General features: G+C 39.6%; 1 protein-coding gene across 2 annotated transcripts in view; it reads left to right on the top strand.

Moving 5' to 3' along the window:
• Window positions 1–852: 852 nt before the first annotated feature.
• DAB1 (DAB adaptor protein 1) overlaps window positions 853–24,783 on the top strand; it is a 269,541-nt gene continuing 245,610 nt past the window's right edge. Inside the window, exon 1 of one of the 2 annotated variants that reach the window (XM_063298018.1) lies at window positions 853–1,084. The gene's annotated coding sequence lies outside the window, so the exon portion shown is untranslated. The remainder of the gene's footprint in view (window positions 1,085–24,783) is intronic. The other variant, XM_063298017.1, reaches the window with a different exon arrangement.

Raw genomic sequence — 24,783 nt, 5'->3', positions numbered from 1 at the left:
CCCCCCCCCATGGAATATGTTCAGAATCAATAGATTTTCTCAACAGATCTCTTCAGAAATTTAGCTTTCTTTAGACATCACTGACACATGTGTGTGCAGGTGAATTCATTGTGGAAAGAAATAATCTCATTGAAGGAAATAGCATTCATTCTGTTTTCGTGTTGTAACACAGCATGTGTGACTATATATAATTTTCCAGCAACCCTCTTTAACGCCACTGCTTAATGAAATTGGCAAATTAAAGTTAGTTTTTTTTCCAGGTGTTATTAACACCTCCCCCCCCCCCTTTTTTTTTTCTTGAGTGGAGGGAGAGGGAGACAGAATGAAGTACATGCATTTATGCGGCCAGATGCGTCGGCAATTTGCTGTTAAGATGCCAGGCGGATGGAGAGTTTAGAGAAAAGTCTGTGTCCGCCGGCAAATCTCCCGCATGCCCTCCCCTCCGCCACTCCAGCGCGTTTCCCTCTACAGAACGCGGGTGGGGGGGAGAGAAGGCGAAGCTGCAATTTCTTGCAAAGTTTGTCCTCCGCTTAACATTGGGGCGAAAGGAAGGCGCTCAAACCGCTCGTGGTTACCAACAGGCTGGAGATAAGAGGAAAGACTAAAAAGGGTGGCGCGAGCTCGCTCGGAGGAATGCCTTTCCGGCATAAGGAAAGCGGAGCGGTCGCGTAATGGGAATCCAGCGTGGTTCTCTCCCTCCCTACCCCCACCCTTTTCACACGCCGGGGACATCCTCAAATCGCTTCACAAGAGGAAAAAAGGTGCTAAGCCCCCCCCCCCCGCATTTCTCAAAGGGGAGGAGGGGACATTAGCATCAGGCACAACAAGGGATCCTTCTTCGCCTCCCCTGCCTTCTTCCCCTCTTTCAGGCTGGCTTCGGCTTAACGCCGCCGTCCGTGGCCTGAGAGGGCAGAGGAAGCAGGGGGCGGATGCGCCCGGCGAGCGGAGGGGGATGGCGAGGCTGGCGGAGCGGCGCGCGAGCTGAGCCTCCGAGGCGCGCGAGGCGAGGGAGCAGGCGGACAGGGGCCACCTCGCTCGCCGACCCTACGCGCCATGGCCAGGAGGGAGGGCTTGGCGGGGCGAGGTGAGTCTAGGGGCGAGGACAGCGGGCGCAGGAGGGGTCGGGGAAGCCCGCGTCGCATTCCGGAGGGTCTGGCTGGCTGCTGGTGGGCGCGGATGTACCGTCTGGGCAAGTCAGGCTGCTCCCTGACCTTTGGAGTCTCCAGCGCGAGGTCAGCCCCCGCTCGCCTTTTGGGCCTCGCGGGGGAAATCTTAAAAGTCGAGAAGCCATTGTCCGCGTAGGAAGCCTCCCACCCCCAGTTCCCCGAGCCAGCCCCCTCCCTTTGCGGGACTTCGGTGGCAGATTCAGCTTCTGAGGAGCAGGTGCTGAGTGGCAAGCAGAAGGGCTCCCTTCTTCTGAATAACAGGTGTTGTTCTTTCTACCCTTTACTTCTTTTTCTGTATGAAAACAAAGTGGACACGTGTACGCGGGAGTGTGTGTGTGTGTGTGCGTGCAAGCAAGCGCGGATGTAACAACATAGGAAATGCATTTCATCTCTCCCCCCCCCCCTTCTCTTCCCCTCCCTCATTGTATTTCTTAGTGTGCTTTGAAGGTTTACTCCACTGGTTAAATACTGGTTGATCTCTCCCTCCCTTTGTGATAGCCGTTCCCTCTTTTCTCGACCTGCCTGCTTTGCTTTAGAAATGTGGGTGGCAACCGCGTTCTCGTGCGAAGCTATATAGTTGAGAGACTAGTTTCTTCTGGAAGGACACCCATCCTACAAAGTAGCTTACTGTAGTAATGTGCCGTTTCCGTTTTAATGTGTGGCAACTTAAAAAAACAAAAACAAAACAAAACTGGGAAATGTCTTATTTCTGCTGCCTTGAACTGCTAGCTCCCCAGCATAGGCATGATAGGGAGGAGGGTCCCCAGTAATTGCTCTGGTGAGGAGAAATGCTTCAAGCTGCTCATTATTTCCCCACTTCATTACAAAGCAGAGATTCTACAGGCACTGACAGCAGTGTTCATTCCGTACTCATTTCCAACTTGACTCTGTATTCTCTGTGCTCCCGCCCCTGCAAAGGAGGACTTTCTGCTGCTCATCTCTTTAAACTGAACAGTGGAAGCTTTCTCCCGGATATGTGACATGTATTTGTAATAAGGCAGATTTGTATGCTTTGTAAGACAGACTTCTTATTCTGCTCTATCTGTGAAGCTCCTGTGAAAATCAGCCTCATCTCCATAATTTTACTCCCAACTAAATGGCACAAGGGAGAGGCGGAAACAAAAACATGTGATTGTGTGATTAAAAGAAAAAGTCTTCAGCATCCAGGGTTCCTCTTAGAAGGTTGATGAGAGTGGAGTTTGTTGTGTGACTGAGTAATAGCTTCTTTTGTAGCCTTATAGCTGTACACAATGCCATGTTATTGTGACAGCCTGCAAAAATATGCCTTTCCTTCTTTTGTGTTTACTATTATGTACAGTTATGTTGCAGATGCTTTAGTAGTTCCCTAGGGTTGTTCATAAGGTAATTGCATATCAGCTAGTCAAGCAATCTCTCTCATTTCTGTAGCCCCTCCCATACAAGGAGTTCCAGGTACAAATAAAAAAAAGGAAAGAAAAGAAAAGAAAAAGCAAGTCCTTATTATTTGAAGTTGTGCTCATTTCTGATTTGAGCCAAAATTGATATATACTTAGGGATGATGTCGATTTGCAATCTGTCATTTTTATAATGCATCTCCTGTGCATCATTGTGCTGCTCCCTACTGTTCATTTTTTTAAAATATCCAGGATTGTGGAGACTCATATTTTTAAAAACAATGTTATTTGCAAATTTCCCTCTTTTACATGATATATTAGGGCATCTGTGTCTTCATTTTCTATATCAACAGGAAACATGAGGCACTTCAAGCTTCAAAACTAGGGTTGTCATGTTGCAAATGACTATGTCTTTAAGAACATTCCATTGCCTAAAAGTGAGTTGTTTAACCCTGTGTCATCAGAATAATGAAGGAGTGAAAGGAAAGCCCTTTGAGGACATGGCAGCTTGCCCTGTTCACCATTCACAGCTATTTAGTGATTTGCATAGACCAAATATCAATACTGAGACATGCCGTTTGCTGTACACACAGACCATGAGATATTTTTCTGCAGGTGAAACTCTCAAAGGGAGAACCTAAGTTCTATGTGTGCCGCTTTCTAAAAATATAGGCTTTATCTCTGGTTATATTCTTAGACTCAAAGTTACATTGTGTACAGTTATGTTGCAGATGCTTTACATCTGCAGGAAAACTGTAGAGAGTCTCATAATGGTAATTTGACTTCATGAACTTGCTAAGAAAAAATGTTCCAGGGATGATCTAATCAAAAGTAGGATTTGAGGGCTGGATCCAGCAGTTCATAATCAAACCATTCACTGTAGGTGATTTCAGTCCATTTTTTAAAATTTATTTTCTATCCTGCCTTTATTGTTTTTATAAATAACTCAAGGCAGCGAACATACCAAATACTTCTTTCTCCTCCTGTTTTCCTCATAACAACAACCTTGTGATTGGAAGTGTGATTCAGAAAAATGGAGGTCTAATCTGTATGGGGAGGACTCTCCCTGTATCAAAAAGTATGTTGTTCAGGGTTTGGTTTCTCTCTTCTTTAATTGAAAAAATATTTGGAATACAGAAGCCCTATACAGAGGCCTGACTACAAGCTACAAACTGCTGAAGGTCCTATCCAAATCTCTGTGATGCTTTGCGTAAGGAAGAAATGAATGGTGTATATTCTTCTTGCAAAGCATCATTTTAATTCTTTCCTGGCTTCTTCACTGAGTCAGTGTGGCCACTGACTCCCAAGCTAGTATAGTCCTTTGTCTGGCTATAGTACAACACATCATAGGCATTATAGACTATATATTTTGACTTTAGATCTTAGAAATCACTTGGTCAGACCACTTGTTCCCAAAGCTCTTGACAACTGCAGTTTGGCTGAGATCCTGTCCTGCCCTTCTTGATATTTCTGATCAAGGTTCTGGGAGGTTCTGTCACCATGATATTATCACTTATCCAAGATTAAGTGACTGGAGTGAATGATGGTAGTCTGATCACAAGGCTCATTTTAGAGCATTTGATGAAGACACGTTTTCATGGTCTCTGCCCATCCTAGACAGTGCAATCTTATAGAGTCAGCATGTTCCCAGTCCCACTGATTAAACAGTGTCATCTGATGGGACCTAGGAAGCTGTTGTGGTACTTGCCCTCTAGAACAACATTCGCCTTGACATTAATTGGGCCCCACTCTGATTTTATTTAAATGAGCTCTTACAACCTGGCTGTTTCCCCAGGCCTTGGGCTAGACAAGAATGAAACTAATGTTCTAAGCTAAGATTGGGCTTGGAACTACAAAACGGAGAGTTTAAAGAATTTTATTTTATTTTGAATATCACTCAGGGTTGATCCACTGATGTTACTAGCATCCTTGCCAGTTATTCTCAGTGTTATTTCATAAAATGCTCCAGATTTATTCAGTTTTCATATCCTGAATTGGAAGGAGTACAGTATTATGGGAAATTATATTTATGAAATCTGCACTTCACTGAAGAAGGCATATATAATGGGAGTAAGGAATGGAAAGGTTTAAGTAGGAGAATGCACCTAATTATGACTCATAAACTATATTTTCTTATGACTAAGGTTGCTGGGCACTGAATTCAAATATATATATTTTTAATTCACACAATCATGTCCGATTCTCAGTGACTGCCTGGACAAGGCCCTGCAGTTTCCTTGGCAAAGTTTTTCAAAAGTGGTTTGCCATTACCTCCCCTCTAGGGCTGAGAGAGGGTGACTGGCCCAAGGTCACCCAGCTGGCTTTGTGCCTAAGGCGGGACTAGAGTTCATGGTCTCCTGGTTTCTAGCCTGGTGCCTTAACCACTACACCAAACTGGCTCATATGGTAAGGAGTATTTAAATAATTCAACCGGAACAAGCAACTTTAAGATCTTGATGGTTCTGAGTAGCAGTATAGTTTATCGTGAACAGTCTCTGGAGAGCACTTGACAATTCTTATTAGGAAAAAGCTTTAATATTATGTCTTTCCCTGATACAACATTACATATTGTTAGAATTAAATCCCTGTTTCATAATGGGATATCCTAGCCACTAGGGCTGTGATTCAGATTGAATGCAGATTCAATTTTAAAAAGATTCTTCAATGCCAGAAAGGTGCAGGAAGCACAAATGTAGCATCTGCCTATAGCTCTTTAAAGTAGCAGTGTTTTTTTCCCTGGAATCTTCCATCTGCCTTCCCCAGTTAACATGTGATGGAAGTGATGTGCAGTCCTGGGAAAATACATGGCCACTTTAAAGAGTTGCATACTGGTGCTGTGTTTGTGTTCTGAATGATTTTTTGGCAGAGGTATGCTGTATTCAGATCCAGGCAAGGATCTGTAGGTGAGAAAAATGTATTTGAGTTAAGGAGGCCTTAAAGAGAGAGCAGGGTGATGACATGTGGTCATAACCCCCTGCTGGCTCCTTAACACCTCCTTAAAGCAAAATATGGGTCCAGCCCCAGAAACGAAAAGTCCCAAAAGGCTGCCTAACCTTTACCCATTTGGGAACCAAATATTTCACTCTTCTGTGTTTTGGAATTAAATCCAAAGCACTGCACAATCCTATCGGCTATAGTGTTCTTTACTAAATTTAACTGAATTATCTGATGATACAAAACACCTAATGGTTTAAATATTTGGTGATAATGATAAGATTTTAAACACAGAAATATGATGTCTTTAATAATACGTTAGTTTAATACTCTCTTTATGCAGTTTATCTACCGTCTTAATCCTCCTGGATTTTAGGTATTTAAAGTTATTAAAATAACAATAAGAAAAATACATTATAAAACTTCAGTACAAAAATACAACAAATAATATTTTACTTTAATTATTTGCATATGCTCCAACCATAATGCCTAAGTAAGATATCCATGATTTTTTACTTACGTTTTTTTTTTTTTTGGTAGCTATAAAGTCATTACAGATTTAGGTGGAATGGAAGTCCTTCTGGATTTATCTGGAACCAACTGCTTTGGGGCTGATGCAGACATACAGAGAAGCCTCTAATCTCTAAAGAAAAAAAAGTTTTTATTTCTCCATCTTCTCTAATAGCAGAGAACTTAAGATGTAGGCCTTTGCACAACTGCGTGTTGTATGCCAGTTGTGCCCATTCCTGAGCAATGTGCCCTTCTCACAGTCACCCATGCCATAGTCACCTCCCATTTGGACTATTGTAATGCACTCTACATGGGGCTGCCCTTGGAAAGTATCTGGAAGCTTCAGGTGGTTCAAAACATAGTGGCCTGCATAGTTTAGCACAAGTCTAGACTTGCCCATGTGTCACCTCTTTTGCGGGAGCTGCATTGGTTGCCGATTTGCTTCCAGGTCCAATTCAAGGTGCTGGTTATCACCTTTAAAGCCCTACATGGCTTGGGGCCAGGTTATTTGCAGGACTGCCTTTCCCCAGTCACATCCACCTGGCCCACCAGAGTGGGGAGGCAGGGCATGTTGTGAGTCCCTTCAGGTACCTCTAGTGGGACCAAGGAAAAGGGCCTTCTCTGTAGTGGCTCCCTCCCTTTGGAACATTATTCCCCCAGATATAAGATTAGCCCCCTCCTTGGTCCTGTTCCGGAAGGCCTGAAGACATGGTTCTGTCAATGGGCCTGGGGATCCCAAGCTGCTTCGGAGCCAATCAAGTGGCTGGTATGAATGTGTTTGTTGCCACCGGGGAGTGTCTATTGCATTTTTATGGTTTTTGATTGTGTAAGCTGCCCAGAGTCACCATGTGTGAGTTGGGCAGCCTTATACATTAATTAATTAATTAAATCTTCTTGTCTGTACCTGTTAAGCATATGTATGAACCTCTGTATGTATATGTGTTGATTAGGACTTCCCCCAGACTCCCCCCATCTGAAAGTAAGATGAAGTTAGGGCTTAAATTTCTTTTACTTGTATCTCTTTGGAGTCTATAGCAGAGAAATAATTGGAAAAAATAAATATAAAACAAATAAAAATCTCTAAAAAATTGTGTGGAATATGAGAAGAATTTCATCCTATGGTTTGGTTTATATATCATACTCAATTAAGCTTACGTTACTATCATTTATTGAATAAGCCATACTGTAGTTGGCTGGGTTTGCATGACATTCTATGTGAGTTTTGAACAAATCATATTATGGCTTGCACAGTGGGCTCTTGTTCATTTTTTGCTTGCCACTAGTGTTAAAGTCTCATGTCCAAAAAGTTTTTGCCTACCCTGAACATAATCAACTGGGGCAATATCTTTGTTGTGATATGGTATGGGAACATAAATTTGCATAAATAACTGTCAGCCATCAATTGATAACCCTAACCAATTCGGCAGGAAAAAAAAAGTGAGACAGATAAAATAAACAGACATAATCAATTAGTGTGCAAAATTCACTGGTGGGCAAAAACTTTTTGGTGGGCTAAAAAGGAACAAGAGCCACACAGTGTTTGAATCCAGTTTATATCTGACAATCTGAAAGGGTTTAAAAGGCTTGTTTTTCTTCTGAATCAGGAATTTTCCCTCAGTGTGGTCATTTAAGCATTCAGATAAAGTTTTATTAAAAAAAACTTTTTATCAGAATGCTCACTCTAATCAGGGTTTGTTCTAGTGACCAAGTTGAACAGTGAGTAAGTATGTTCATCTGAGGTTCTCAGTGTGTATGTGTCTGGAAAAATGGAAAAGGTACTTGTCTTAGAAACCGAGGATGGTTGTCAAAAACATTAAGAGAACTATTCCAGGATCTAGGTTTTCACGGAACTCTTAATTCTTTGTATACTCTAGAAGTTTTGCAAATAATCAATTGGTGGCTTTATGCTTGTCTGCTTTAAAATAGAGTAGAAAACAAAAAGAAGTGGAATTAGGACAATAAAATCATAGTGCAGATCCACCAGTGCCTTTTCTATTTTCTGAATAATGGTTCATCAAAGAAAGAGGAATACTGATGATCTTCTAAGAAAAATGAATTGTTTTAGAACAATACCATTTAAGGCCCTCTTCCCATTGGAGTATTTGAAAAAAATTAAAACTTTTTTCAGAAAATGTATAATTGGAAATGTGCATGAAGCCTGAATGCAGACCCGAAACAAGTTACTCTGAAAATATTGAAACCTCTGCTGAAACAAAGCAGATATTTTTTTTTTGAAGCAGTATTTACAAGGAGTCAAGCTTGAAGAATAGTGTACCGTTACTCTATGGCAAAGAGGGCTACATCTAAAGTTTTATATTCATTTTAAAACTTTGAAAGACAGTTTTAATGGTTTTTAACCGAGGCTCTCTCATGTTTCTGTGGAGTAAACTGAACTCACATTAAAAAAAAAGTCCCAAAGTTTCACTATTTTTTTTTTGCAGATTGATTCTGTTAGGAGTAAAATGGGTTAAGAGTTAATTGCACTTGCTAGAATGACTTTCTGTTCAAAATCTTGCAAGATGATGCTGTCAAGGTAATGCATGCTATATGCCAGCAAATTTGGAAAACACAAGAATGGCCATCAGACTGGAAAAAATCAACTTATATCCCCATACCAAAAAAGGGAAACACTAAAGAATGTTCAAACTATCGAACAGTGGCACTCATTTCACATGCCAGTAAGGTAATGCTCAAGATCCTGCAAGGTAGACTTCAGCAGTTCATGGAGCGAGAATTGCCAGACGTACAAGCTGGGTTTAGAAAAGGCAGAGGAACTAGAGACCAAATTGCCAATATCCGCTGGATAATGGAAAAAGCCAGGGAGTTTCAGAAAAACATCTATTTCTGTTTTATTGACTATTCTAAAGCCTTTGACTGTGTGGACCATAACAAATTGTGGCAAGTTCTTAGTGGTATGGGGATACCAAGTCATCTTGTATGCCTCCTGAAGAATCTGTATAACGACCAAGTAGCAACAGTAAGAACAGACCACGGAACAACAGACTGGTTTAAGATTGGGAAAGGAGTACGGCAGGGCTGTATACTTTCACCCTACCTATTCAACTTGTATGCAGAACACATCATGCGACAAGCTGGCCTTGAGGAATCCAAGGCTGGAGTTAAAATCTCTGGAAGAAACATTAACAATCTCAGATATGCAGATGATACCACTTTGATGGCTGAAAGTGAAGAGGAACTGAGGAGCCTTATGATGAAGGTGGAAGAAGAAAGTGCAAAAGGTTATCTTTTTCTGTGGGCATTGGTACCCCACCTTAGCAAGATCAAGTACTTGATTTGTAGAAAAAATGATGTGAAAGCTGAAAGGTCCCCTGTGCAAGCACCGAGTCATGCCTGACCCTTTGGGGGGATGCCGCTTTCACGACGTTTTCTTGGCAGACTATAGCGGGGTGGTTTGCCATTGCCTTCCCCAGTCGTCACCTTCCCCAGCAAGCTGGGTGCTCATTTTACCGACCTCGGAAGGATGGAAGGCTGAGTCACATAATGAGAAGACAGGACACCCTGGAGAAGATGCTGATGCTAGGGAGAGTGGAAGGCAAAAGGAAGAGGGGCCGACCAAGGGCAAGGTGGATGGATGACATTCTAGAGGTGATGGATTTGACCTTGGGGGAGCTGGGGGTGGCGACAACTGATAGGAAGCTCTGGCGTGGGCTGGTCCATGAAGTCACGAAGAGTCAGAAGTGACTAAACGAATAAACAACAACTGCTTGAATAGCATTACCATAAGAACAGCAAAACAAAACAAAACAAAACAAAAACCTAGCATGGACAGAGTGAATGCACACATTGAAGTTCAAGAAACAATCCAACAGTGAGTGCACTCTTAATAATCTAGAAGCTGATTAAGAGTGCACACAGAGTGCCTAGAAACTTTATTTGATATTTTTGTTTTGATCAGAGATATATTTTGTGGGTGGGGAGTCCTCAAGTTTCCTTCCCATCATGGACAAATCACTACCTAGTTAAGGTTGGATTAGCAGCTACACCTCACCTCTGTAGGGATAATAGATTTATTAGAGTGTTCTGTCTGAGATCTAATTTTATTTATTTATTTATTTTCTATCCCGCCTTTATTATTTTTATAATTAACTCAAGGCAGCGAACATACCAAATATTCCTTCCTCCTCCTGTTTTCCCCACAACAACAACCCTGTGAGGTGAGTTGGGCTGAGAGAGAGAGAGACTGGCCCGATCAATGTCCAATGTCCTGACAGGTGTCTGGGACAGAGTGTGTGTTAGGAGATTTGACATAGTTGCTACAAAGCTCCTGCTCTGACCTGTGTGACCTGAAGTAGCAAGTTAGCTAGAGCACAGCTAGAGCACAGGACGAAGAAAAACAGTTCTGCTTTGGATTCAGAAAGTTAGTTCTTCCCTGCAGCAGTTAAACTAAATTACTCCCCTATCCCAAAACACTGAATCAGTTTCCAAAGATGATTTTTTTAAAAAATAGGGCACTATGCAGATTGTCTGATTGCTGGTTAGAAATTCATGTAGGGTGCAGAGGTTTTGGGTCTCATCTACTGGTTTCATTTCTAATCTCCACACGTTGATTGTGATTCATGCACAGGCCTAGGGACTCTGCAAAAGCATTCCAAAGATCAGAAAATAGTCTTCAGGATTAAGCCCTGCAGTCTGCAAGAACTCCCCGGTGATCCCCAGAAGTGGAGAGTTGTATCTATTGTTGCTGAACTGCACTGTCAAGTACTGTACTGTTTATCTAAATGGCATTGGATGGCATTTTAAATAAAACAACTTGCCAGAATACAATTAACAGCTGAACTAATCTCATTCTGACTTGTATAGCCAATGATAATACCAGAGCAGTAAAAAGTCTGCTATTGTGCCATTCTAATCTGTTTGTTAGCCATATGCTTTCAAAGACAGTGTTTGATTGGTTGATGCTTGGTATTCATGTTTTGGACTTGACTACCTAGAATGCTGTATTAGTAATGTTCAGGTACAGATAGTCCTCACTTACTGACCATTCATTCAGCGACCATTCAAAGCCACAATGGTGCTGAAAAAATAACTTTATGGCCAATTTATGACCATTTACAACCTTCACAGCATTCATTGAGCATGTGATCGCCATTGCAATTAGTACATGTTGTCCTGTGCCTGAAGTGTGTTTTTTTTTCCCTTCCCCCCACCCCCTTGCAGAGCAGAGAGATTGGAGAGAAGGGGATTGCAGCAAAGTAAGCTGTTTGCTCTTCTACATGTTGAAAGCATTGCCTGGGGTTGGGAACCGCAGGTGCACTATGGAAACAGTTTACAATACTGTCTTGAAATCTCTCTCTCTCCAGTCTCTCTGCTCTGTAAGCAGGGGTGCAGAGAAAAAGCAAGCAATTTCTATAGTCAATCTCTCCATTGCCTGACCACCACCCCCTGCCCAGAGCAGAGAGATTGGAGTGGAAGAGATTTCAAGAGAATAAGCTGTTTGCTCTTCTACACATCGAAAGCAATGTGATCATGCCAGCAGTAAAGGGTCAAAGGAGAGATTGCCTACAGAAATCACTTGCTTTTTTTCTCCTCCCCACCTGCAGTAGAGTGATTGAAAAGAAAGGGATTTCAAGAGAATAAGCTCTTTGCATAGCACACCCATGGCTCTCAGCCTTGAGCTGTGGTGCAATCGCATTACTTTCAATGTGTCCAAGACAGTAAGCAGGCATTCGAGCATTCCAAAGAATGGGGGAATGATTAGAAGGCAAACAAAAGCCTAAGGTGTGAAACTGACCAGTTTTGTCTCTTTCCAGCCAGAAAGGACAGTAGGACAGCATACTTTATTGATTGGTCAATTGACCATATCAAAGCATAAGCATCAGCCACAGTAAGATACAGTAAAATGAAATAAACTAAGATATAATAAAATGAGATAAAATAGGCTATGGTAATATAAAGTAATGATAAAATAGTATAAGATAAAATAGAGTACAGAGATGTCTAATAAAATGAATATTAAATTCAACATTTAATTTAATTCAATATGTGTTTAGGTGAATTCATCACATGCAACCCCAATGTGTTTTGTTCCAGCTGGAAAGCACAGTCATAGTCACATGATTTCCCACTTGGCAACCCCTTCGCTTAGTGGTGGAGTTGCCAGTTCCAATTAGGGTCATTAAGCAGGGACTACCTGTACTTGTATTCAAAACAGGAAAGGTGCTGCAAAAGGGTATGGGTGTGGTTGCTTTACCAGTTGACACCTATTCCTGGGTTCACATGGTAGGTGCTGTTGTATGAGCACAGGAAAAGTCATGACTTCTTTAAGGAGATACGAGATTGCCCATATCCGCTCTGAAGCATCTTTTCTACTGTAAATCCTTAGGTGTTTTATAAGGCCTTATATTTCCTCAAGCACCAGGCTTTCAGTTCTGGAGTTATGGCTTGGATGTATGGCATGGGTTTCCTTTGAGGGGGCCTCAATCTATGTTTCATTGTTGTTGTTGTTTTCTGTTTGTGTAAGTGTGTATATGTTTGTGTAAGTGTGTATAGGCTGTCACTATTTTATACGTCACCATGCAGAGTTTTGTTGAATAGATGGGCAGCCTTATACATTTGCTTAATAAATATAATAAATTAATAATACTGTTTGTAAATAAATAATACTGTTTGGATGCTGGTCAGTTGCCAATGTGAAGGTGGGGGTACTGGGCCCAGCATGGTAGCCTGGACATTGAGAGAAATACCAGAAGTTAATAGTTCCGAGAAGGTACATTGTCCAGCACCTTCTTGATGCTGATGCCTACATGAGTAATTTGGATGTGTCATTTGTCACTGATTTGATTTGAATACAGGTAGTCCTCATTTACGGACCACAATTGGGACTGGCAACTTGTTAAGCAAATGAGATGCTAAGTGAAACCACGACTGTACTTACAATCTTACTTCAGCTTTCTTTTGCTTTACAGACCTACGAAGGTTGTAAATGTGAGGATTGGTCACAAAGTTACTTTTTCATCACTGTTGTAACTGTGAATGGTTGCTAAGTGAATCAGTCACTAATCAAGGACTATGTAATTGATCGTTGGTTCGGTCAAAATCATAGATTTTAGAGATTTGATTATATTGCTTTTTAATTGCGTCTCTGAATTGAACATTTGCACAGCCCTAGTAAATAGATGTTAAACTTCCATTGCTAAAATGGAATTCATGTGTTCATACACTACAAGTATTAATCATGTCTTTTAGCTTTATGAAAATAAATGACTACAAAGTAATATATGAAATCCATAGTTTTGCTTGATTGGGTGAAAATAAATTATTTTTGAGAGAGAGGAAAAAAAGAAAAGAAAAAAGGAAATAGACCATCAATATATTCTAATAAATTTGTTAGAATGTTTGGTCAAAAGGTTTTAACCTACAAAATAGCTAAACCTTTATTTCATAAAGGACTATTTTTATTTCTATAATTATTTCGCTAATTTCCTAAATTCTGACTATATGTCTGCAGTATTTAATCATCTTCATTGTTTTCAGCCATTTAAACAGAATAGAAATTACTTATTGTTGATGAAACTTATAAGCTGTTGCACAGTATGTTTCTATCGCTGGATTCAGAATTGTGGAAGCTGCAGAGAATATATAATGGATTCATTAAAAAAAAAACAGTATCGATCTGCTTCTCATATGATTTGCACTTAAAGAGAACTAATAAAATAGTCATAACTTCTTCTGTTAATCAGTACTTGAACTTTTACTTACTGCATATAGTATTTAATATTTGCCATTTACTGACTATTAAAGGTATAATAATTCATTAATTGTCTCAGAAGTGCTGGGTATTTCACTGACATGTGGATTTCGGCACTGCCACTGGTTCTCAGGTAAGCTGCCATGGGTCCATAGAAGCACCGGCTGAGCTGCTGCCGCCGCCGCTGGTTATTGGGCGTTGTGCCCGACCTGCTGCAACATCTGCATCGCTGCTGCTTGCAAGTTATTGACTTGTGCATCCACTTGCTGCTGGTGCTGCAGTAAGGCTGCCACCACATGCTGTGGAGTAACTGGTGGCCCCTGGGGATCCGAAGCCATGCTGTAAAAATTCCTCCCTCTTAAATGGGAGTTAGGAGTCTGGCAAGATAGATGCCAGGACCAGCCCAAGAACAAGGATGAGTCAGTGCATTCAGAACTCCAGTTCTTTGTTTGCTCTCACTGTACAGACAGAATCTTGCCAGACTAAAGCTACTGTAACTGACCTAAGGGGAAATAACCAGGGAGACTCTGGGTCGGGGCTATCCTGAAGCTCTTTGTTCTTCCACCATTGCTTTCCGGACTGTGAGTTCGCTTATCTCCTCCTTGCCTTGGAATGCGCTTCCTCCTTCCTGAGAACCAGTGGCAGCGGTGAAATCCACCACATCGCCCCCCCTCCCCTTTCAGTGACACATTTCATGACACGACATCAAATAATATACTTGCCATCAAATAATTGTTTTACTTTATAAAAAATAAAAGGTAGCCAATAGGATATTTATATATTCCATATAAGCAATAAGCACTCAATCTAAGTCACATTCACCTGCAATAATCTTTACTATTAGAGGAAAAATGATTTTAATATACTTTCTGTGTATATTTTCTTTGGGTTTGCATTTTAGAACAGCAAGGAGGCAGACTGCTGCTTTAATATTTCCTAGTGGGATATATTTTTCTTATTTCTGTGTGCACACATAACCAGTAGTTTCATTTTATGATGATTGAAATTGATTTTTCTTTTTTATCTCAGCTGGTGAAAGATCCAGTGGGTGCCCCTTGACCTGTGACCTCATATGATGAAGTGATACCAAAGATTGAGATTATCATCTAGAGATAGCAGCTATAGGGCACCAAGAAAAGAGCTATTAGATGAAGCAGTACGTGTACTTTGTTGAGGCTGTAAGTGTGCTTAAATGTATTTACAATCCATACCCATTAGCAAGTAGAATTGAGCTAAAAGAAGAGCTAGTGTTGATTAGGATTAAAGCTAGATCTTTCCTATGGAGGCCTGAAAAATGCTTAGAAAACTAACATACTAGGCGGGGAGGAGGGGGAAGAGAAAGACACGGGGGGAGAGAGGGAGAGAGAGAGAGAGGGAGAGAAACTAAAATATGTTCTTTCCAGTTCTCATGATGGAAGCAATTATGTATAAAGAGTAACTAATATTATTTATATGTAGATAATTAAAATTATCACCCACATTCTTAACAGTTACACACAATCCCAGACAATAAGGCTGCTTCAGTGTCTTTGGAAAGCAAGTGAAACTCTCATCAGATGAATTCTAGTGGTTCTAATTTTAGGGATATTGACAAAGAAGTCTTATCTTTAAGCAATACATATTTAATGTATTGCTAATACAGTTAAAAGTTACTCCTTCTTTGGCCTGCAGTAGATCTGCAGTAGAATGTAAAAACAAGGTAGTCCTGGGGAACCAGGGACAATCAAATATTTTGTATTATAACCATAATTCATTTAGAACAGCAGCAATGCTTTAAATGATTTGACATTGGTACAGTCTATGCCACAAGTGAACTTTTTTTTTGTTTTGAGGCTTAAGACTGGGTCCATCATGTTTGATGATCTTTGACTGCAGAGGATGGGAAGAGAATTTCATATCATTAAATCATTTTGATGGGCATGGTTATGTTTTGGGGGGTTGGGGGTTATGCAAGATGTATAGTATAGAAATTTTGTTTAATTTTTAGCCATTTAGTATAGGAATTACAGTATTGATTTATTTATATTTAAGAGGCTTATATGTCCTCCCATCTTATGTGCCATAACTCTTGGTGGCTCACACTAAGCAGTAAAACAACAACAACAACAACAACAACAACAAAATAAAAATAAAAACTCACATCCAAAAATGTATGTCTTAGCATGTGGCAGGGCATAAGCAACCCTGGCTGATCTCAGAAACTAAGCAAGTCCTCGGTTATATTAATGGAATATCCCCTGAGAATTGCAAGGCTGTAAGATAGACTGAGAAGTTTTTTAAAAATTGGAAAAAGGCAATGGCAAAACATTTTCATAACCTTGCCAAGAAAACTGCATGGATGTAGTAGTCACTGAGAAGTGAGGGTGTCTTAACCTTGCTCGGCTAAATAACAGTAGCTTGCTAATCTTGGCTGATTTCAAAAGCTTAGAGATTTGGATATGATTAATACTAGGATGGGTTGCCACCAGGAAATTTTAAGGTGTAAACTAGACAGGAAGGTGAAACCTATGTGGGAAACATTCCTGTATTGTAGCCAAGAAAACTATGTGGACATGTCTATGAAGTCACCAGGAGTTGACCTCAGGTTGAAGGACAATTTACTATATCTCATTGCTATGCTTCCTTGTATTTTGAGTGCCAGAAACTTCTAAAATGGCAGGTGAACTTGAGATAATTCTAGGCATAACTTGTAATCATCATTGTACCCACTGAATCATTGCAATTTTATCTCATGTTTTATCTTTAGGCTGTTACTATATGCAAGACTCTGGTTTCAGCATAATCTAGGTTTTTCTTTTCATTCTCCCTTGGGGGGAAGGGATGATAAACATTTTATTAATTGTTTTCCTTGCTATGGGAAATAAACACAAGGATTTAGGTCAATATCCCTTTGGAATCTTTGAGTTTGGCTATTGTTTTTCGGTGGTGACACATGTGAAATATGATACATATGTATAATTCTTCTGCAAAGCAAAATTCTGAATATTATCAAAAACACTAAAACACTATTCTGTGAACCCTGAGCTCATATTGCACTAAAATATATTTGGGGCTTTGCTCTAGAATAGAAATTGCACAGTGTAGATAAAAAGCATCATAGTTATGATCCTACCTAGAGGGGAAGACCAAACTTGATAATACCATTATTAAGATATTCAAATTATTAAAACATCATGTTTTGAGTTTTATCTAGAACATTTTCATACTCAACATTTCTGAAACGAGGCATAGAGAAGATGGAATAAATTAGCACAAAATTAGGCCAGATGCTTAAGGCCATGTCCACCTTGTCCTTTACCACTGAATCTTAAATTAGTGGACTGCAGATTATGGCCAGAGAATAACATCACAACTCCAACAAATAATTGTGGAAAAATTGTAATATAATTTTGCCTGTACTTACTCATTTAAGTAGTCATTATAGGCAGTATCAGATGAGAATTGGTAAAATAAGCTACTACCTTACTTTCTTATTCTTTGAATTGCATCCACCATTCAGTTTGGCATCAGGGTAATTACAGAAAAATATACTCCTATTTAAAATTTCATGTCCAATTTATCTTCATAAAAGCGAACTTCTGATTTCTTCATCAACAGCCATTGTGGCAAATAATTTATTAATATTTCAATTTTTAGTTCACTGTTACACAATAAAATATGCATTAAATTATATTATTTCTTCCTGTCCTTGCTTCAAAGTACAGAAGGAAATAAAGCCCACTACTTTTCATATATACCATTATTGTCCCTCAAGATGTGACATGTAAAGTACATCAGCAGCAAATAAATACTTTTCCACAAATGAAATTTACCTGTTAGGCACAATTTCATCTGGTGTGCTAATTATGCATCTGCCAAACTCTGAAATTAAGAATCTTTCCTGAATATATATTTTCCCCTTTTTATTCTGGAAAATACAACAAGGATGCTTTTCTTTTCACTGAAAGTACATCCTTATTTTCAGGTAAAATTTAGCCAGTCACTTTCTGATTTACAGTAACATACTGTCATACAAGTATCCTATTTTTCAGTACCTTGTTCGCCTATCTGGGAATTAATTGCTGAATGTATTTTTTTTTTCTTTTTATTAAGCTCTAATTAGTGCAAGATAAGATTGGAACAATCAGAAGCCATTTTTATCCACTAAGTTTGTAGTTAACTTGCAGAGGATTATCTCCTGTGAAGTTTTTAAAAGGATCGCTTTCTTGATTAGAGTAACTTTTATGAATCTGTTTAGTTTTATCAGATTTTTCTTTTTGATCAAATGTTATAATACAAAGTTACAGATTCAAGCTACACACTAAAGAAGCTGCTCAATTCAACAGCCTTATTAATCCAAGGATTTAGGTAAATATCCCTTTAAAGTCTTGGAGTTTGGCTATTGTTTCTCAATGGTGGCACATGTGAAATATGATACATTTGTATAATTCTTCTGCATAGCAAAATTTTGAATATTATCAAAAAGTATAAACAGCCTCCAGATGAAATCCTGGGATTTCAAGAGAGCAAGCTGTTTGTTCTTCTACACATTGAGAGCAATGAGATTGTGCCAGCAGCCCAGGGCTGGGAGTCATGGAGACACTATGCAAACAGCTTACAGTACTCTCTTGAAATTTCTTCCTCTCCAATCTTCCTGCTCTGCTGGGGTGGTAGGGTGGGAACAAGCAATTTCTGTAGGCAATCTCTCCTTTGCCTGACCCTTTCCTGCTGCGGCATGATCACATTAGTTTCAATGTATAGAAGAGCAAACAGCTTGCGCTCTTGAAATCCTTCTCTGATCTCTCTGCTCTGCAAGGTGAGGGGAACAATTGATTTCTGTAGGCCATCTCTCCTTTGCCAGACCCTTCCCTGCCGTCACAGAGTGGAGAGATTGGAGAAGGGGTTTCAAGAGAGTACTGTAAGCTGTTTGCGTAGTGTGCCCGTGGCTCCCAGCCGTGGGCTGCCAGCAAAATCCATTGTTTTCAATGTGTAGAAGAGTAAATAACTTACTCTCTTGCAATCACTTCCTCTCTAATCTCTCTCCTCTGCAAGGGGGGTGGGGAAGGAAAAAAAAAACACAGGTCAGGCCAGAAACACGCATACTGACTGTAATGGTGATCATGTGACTGAGGAACACTGCAAAGGTTGTAAATGGTCATAACATGGCCATAAAGTTATTTTTTCAGCACCATTGTAACTTTTAATGGTCGTTGAACAAGTGGTTGGTAAGTGAGGACTACCTATAGTTCTGTGGCAGGTTTGGAATCACATCACATGAATTGCTTTATGGACTTTTTAAGTCCTTTTAAAAGGACTTAAGTCAATGTGGACTCCTGGTGACTGCCTGGAGTAGTCCCTGCAGTTTTCTTGGCAAGTTTTTCAGAAGTGGCTTGCTGTTGCCTTCTTTCTGGGGGTGCGAGAGAGCAACTGGTCCAAGGTCACCCAGCTGGCTTTGTGCCTAAGGCATGATTAGGACTCATGGTTTTTGAATTTCAAGCCTGTGCCTTAGCCACTACACAAAACTTTCCTTTGTGGTTTAGATAAATATAAAATAAAACGTTTTAATTAATGTTACTGTGAAGTTGGATCACATTTTCCTTTTTTCACCCAAAGTGGTCATTCCCAGCAAGATACTTGTATTGCCATCTAAAAATCAGGTGAATTGATTTACAAGAAAAGCCTGACACTTTTTTTTTTTTTTTTGAGTAGCAGCATTCATCTCATTATGTTGGATTGAGTATGTCTGATAGGCTACCATCAAATTCAGTGATTAATCTTAGTCTTCATGAATGATAAATTACATCTTGAATGACAGCTTCATTAAAGATGCAGCACTCATATATAAAGTTTAGGGAAGTTGTGGAATGATTGTAATTTAGATCGTTATGTCATAAATACTTCTTATTTCCAAATCACTGAATATTTGCAATATATTCATTATTAATATCTGCAATTAGAATATGTATATTTCCACCTAAACTGGAAGAAAACTTCATGCATGTATTTTTTTCCAGTAACACTAGATCTAATCCTGCCTTCAAATTATGGAACAAATAATTTCAACATTGCTCCTGCCAGGAGTCATTTTGATTGTGGCAGCATAGAAATATGTTGAATAAACAAATAGATGACAGACATCATCCATTCTTCTTAATAATATAAATCAGTTTAAGCATAAATGTAAATGTTTTAGTCCAATAAATTTCCAGTATTAGTATTATTTTATGGAATAGGAATATTCTGAAATGTGGTATATTTCCTTAATAATTATTCAAAAACTAGAACTTGTGGTGTCTCCAGAAGCTATTAGAAATGTCATCGGCATTTTTTCCGGCAATCGAGTGGTAAAAAGTGTCAGCTTTTAAAGAGATACTGAAATCAACCTCTCTTTTAGTTATCAGGGTTAAGGAAAGGAGCCTTTCTTATTTTTATTTTTAAAAGGATTGATGTGGTGTCTTTTATTGATCAAACAATGTTATATTAGTCAGAGTAAGTTTTTTCAGCTTCTTGCTTTCCTGAAACTTCTAGAAGCATTAACTCCAGTGAGTGTGCAACAACAGGAATGCCAAAAATTGTGACCGAGTCAGGTGACTTCTTCATGCAATAAATAAATACATAACTGTACAAGTTCACTGGCATGCTTAATCCTCCATAACCAAAGCAAATAACCCCTCCCCATATTTAAAAATGTAAGTGCTGTGGTACCATTTGTATGCTAAGAGGATAAATCTCTTACCATGAACAGGAATGCTCAGTGTATCTGGCCTTATTGGCAATTGCAGAGTAACTACCAGTTGTGTGTCTGCTTTGTGGATAGATGCTGTTGGTGGTAACTCAGAAATTACGTCTGAATCTCCAACCACATCAGTTGCAACTTTTTTCTATACCTTTGTTCTCTTCAGCTGCTCAGTACATCTTAAAATGTTATCAGGAACGTTTTCTATAGTATGAGAGAGAGGTCTAGTTCTTTCTTTGATCTTTCTGGTTGTCCTCTTACACTCCCTTCGGTAGTGTAGTTTGTTCAGTAGAGAAATGTTGTGTTTCTCTGAATCATCTCAGCTGTGATGGGAAAACTCTCGGTCCCTGTGGGAGAAAACAAGTCAAAATAATCCATAACTGATCTGGATTTTTCAGTTTGTTTTCCCTGTAAAGAAAACAAGACAATCCATCTGCATCTGCATGATTGTGTGTCCCTTTGAATTCTATTTTGAGTCTGTGCCCTCCAAGGAACAGAGTCCAATTCTGCATTCGAGGAGGTACTGTAAATGGAATCTCATTTTCTGGGTTGATGATTGACAGAAGTGGCTAAAGAGCAGTGATGAGAGTAAACTTCGTTCTGTGTAAATACTGGCAGAAATGTTTGATGTCCCAAACCAAAGTCAGTGCTTCCCTGTCTATTTGGGCATAATTTTTCTTCTCAGCCATAAGCAAGCATGGTGCAAAAGTTATCAGGTGTTTGCTGCCTGTCTTCATGACGTATGTCAAACTAACCTGAGACTATATTGGGAGGCTTCCCAAGCCAGTTTCACTAGTAAATTCAGATTATTCAGATTATAATGTATGAGCAGTATGTCTGATGTCACCATTTTCTTTGGTTTTGTGAAGTTTTTTCGCATTGTTTTGTCCATTGCCATGTTCTTCCTACTTATTGCAAAGTGTTCAACACATGAGCATGGTGGCTAAATTTGGCAATAATCTATTACAGTAATCTTAAAAAGGGCCCAAGGTATGGCATTCACAACTGCTTGAACTTTGTCTGTGCACTTGTCTAGTCCTTATACATCAATGGTGTCACCCCAGTATGTAATGCTAAGTTTAAAGAACTTGCATTTCTTGCATTATGCCCCCAAACCATAATCTGCCCAGGCTGTGCAGGGCTGCCTTGAGATGTTTCAGATGCATCTTATTTTCTCTGGTGGCAACAGCACAGGTGTCTGGAGGTAATTGTTGCACTTGGTTTGTGGTTTCTACCAGTACTGATACTGATCCTACTCCAAAACCAAATCTCTTATAATGATATGACTCTTTGTGTGTATTTACGGTGAGAAACACCTTGAAATATTCCTCTATTTCCATCCGCTTGGTCTATTTTGCTGAAATTTGTCTCCCAGTGAAGACAAATGTCTCATCAATTCTGGACAAATGGTTTTGTTCAACCTGCAACAGTAAATTAATGGCAACTTTAAAATTGCCATGGATCTTGACAGCTCCATGCTTCTTAGCTTCTTAGAATCACAGGAGCACCTCCTGGGTGGCAGCCAATTTTTGTGAAACTGGGTGTGGCATTCTCCTGTATGTTGTCTTTGATGTCCTTGAGTGTGCTGATATTATCCTTGAATACAGGTGCAGCAACACCTAACCCCTTTTCAGTGTATTCTCTGTGTTCTCCATGAAAGAAAGTGTAATACATAGGCTGTTTATAAAACTTCAGTTCAGCAGCAACTTCCATAGCCATGCACACCCCCAGTTTGCTGCTTGACCCGTTTTCACAACATGTATGTCCTTCTTACTCTACTAATTATTGTATTTTGCTGTTACAAATATCAGATAAGTTCAGTATTGGTTTTTAATTGCATTTCTGTCAGTTGACTTGCCAAAATTAACGTCAGGGTCTTTGGCATCTGCCTAAAACTGAAAGTAATTCCTTTTCCAAGCGTAATTCTTACAGCAATTCTTTAACAAGATTTGTAAAGATGAAGGATGTGGCGTTACAAGAATTCTGGCAACTGAACTATTTTCCATCCACAACCAATATATCTCAAAGTACATCAGGGCAAAGTTTTCCTCAGTTTTTTTTTTTACTGCCTTTCTTTGAGCCAGCACTGGCAAATCTATTTATTAATAATGAAGGAGCCTGCAGGTAATTGTTTATAAAACTATCTCCTAAATCCTTATCAGTCTGGGAACAAACCATTGCATTTGTCCTTAGCCACATCAGTCCTCTAGGAGTCCTTAGAGATTACCAAGAATGGTTCTGCTAGTCCATTTAGTCCTGAAGACTTAAATTCATTTAAATTAGCTAACTTCTCTCCGATCCTGTCTTATCTAAGCTCAGTTCTCTCTCTTTCCCCTACTGGCGTAACAGTGACGATCTAATGCTCCATATCCCTTCTAAGAAGACAGGTGCAAAATAGGAATTAAGAAGTTCTGCCTTTTCACCATCACCAACACTTTTCATACTGTTTTAGTCACAATTACATCCCACTCCTATACAATTAGTTGTGTGCATGTTTATTATTTATTTTATTACAGCAATTTATAAAGGTGCCCAAGTCTACAATCATAAAATCCTTTTTTTTTTAAAAAAAGTCACCCAAAAAAGCATTAAAAGGCAAACACAGAGGACCTACCACCAGCTCTTAACAAAGAACCATGTTTTCAGAATACGGCCAGGGTATTCTGGCCAAGCATAACTCAGGGGAAATGCATTCCAGAAGGCAGATGCTGCAACAAAATGCCATAAAGGGCTTTAAAGGTAATAGCCAGCAACTTGAACTGTACCCAGAAGCCTATTGGTAATCAGTGCAGCTCATGGAACAAAAATGCTACATGGGCTTTATGAGATATACCCATAATTTCCTGTACCACTGAATTCTGGACCAGCTATAGCTTCTGAGTGGCTTTCAAGGACTGTCCCATGTAGACTCCATTGCAGTAGTCAATATATGAAGTGACCAAAGCATGATGGTCCATGTAAGGACATAATTGGCACACAAGATGGATTTGTGCAAAGGCTTTCTTAACCACATCTGCTCCTGAAGTAGGAGCTATGAGCCCAAGAAGACTTCCAAATTGACTACCATTCCTGAAGTGGATAGCACAAACCCATTGAGAATTAACAATGAAACATTCCCACTCAGTCTTGTCATGGTTGAGTTTAAGCTGGTTCCTCTCTATTCAGTCCTCACAACCTCCAGGCACTGAGAGAAGTCTCTGACAGCAGCCCATGATAGGTCTCTGTTGAAATGTATAATTGGGTATGATCTGCATATTGATGAAATCTGATCACAAACTGGTGAATGACCTCACCCAGCAGCATCATGCAGATGCTAAACAGAAGCAGCAAGAGTGTAGAGTCCTGAGGTAACCCATACACCAGGGGCCTTGAGCTCAATTGCTTCCCTCCAGCCAAATTGACTGGACCTAATCACAGAGAAAGGAAATTCTGATCTCTTCAGAAGCTACTAGGTGACTCCCCTTTAGCCTATTTTTGACTGTAGTTGACTTCTTGATAGTTTAAAAACGTTATGGAAATGAACTGCTTATTCAGATGAATGAAGTGGCATAAATGCATTTGTAATAAATAAGGTGAATCCCAATTTGATATTTCAAACTGTCATTTTGGATTAATAGATACCCTTCAATTGAAATACTGTCCAGTGAGGGCAGGATTATACTGTAACAATTTTTAAACATGTAGTGTCCACATCCATTCTAACTTATTTATTTACTCAATTTTTAAGGCTACCCTATTTTTATTGACTCTGGACTTTTCTTACCAGTTGGACCAGCTAAATTAATTAAAAATAGGAAGCTTAGCTTGTTATTAAATCAGAGTGTCTATATAGTTGTACCAGAAGTCCAGGCTGGATTTAGAAGAGGACGTGGTATGAGAGAGATCATTGCTGATATCAGATGGATCTTGGCTGAATGTAAAGAATACTAGAAAGACGTTTACCTCTGTTTCATTGGTTATGCAAAGGCATTTGACTGTGTGGACCATAACAAGTTATGGCTAATATTTTGAAGAATGGGAATTCCAGAGCACAATTGTACTCATGTGGAACCTGTACACGGATCAAGAAGTAGTCATTAGAACAGAAAACGGTGATACTGAGTGGTTCAGAATTGGAAAAGGTGTGCTGCAAGGTTGGTGGAAGACTCATTAACAACCTCCAATATGCAGATGATACAACTTTGCTTGCTGGAAATGAAGAAGACTTGAAGTACTTGCTGATGAAGATCAAAGATTGTAGTTAGCAATACGGACTACACCTGAATGTGAAGAAGACGAAGATTCTCACAAATGGACCAGTAAACAATGTCACAATAAATGGAGAAGAAATTGAAGTCGTCAATGATTTCATTCTACTCGGATCAATGATCAATGCCA

This window comes from Candoia aspera, chromosome 3 (assembly GCF_035149785.1).
Source record: "Candoia aspera isolate rCanAsp1 chromosome 3, rCanAsp1.hap2, whole genome shotgun sequence".
In the NCBI taxonomy this organism is placed as follows: Eukaryota; Metazoa; Chordata; class Lepidosauria; order Squamata; family Boidae; genus Candoia; species Candoia aspera.
The sequence above is the reverse complement of the archived record's forward strand: the minus strand, read 5'-3'. Positions and strand labels throughout refer to the sequence as shown.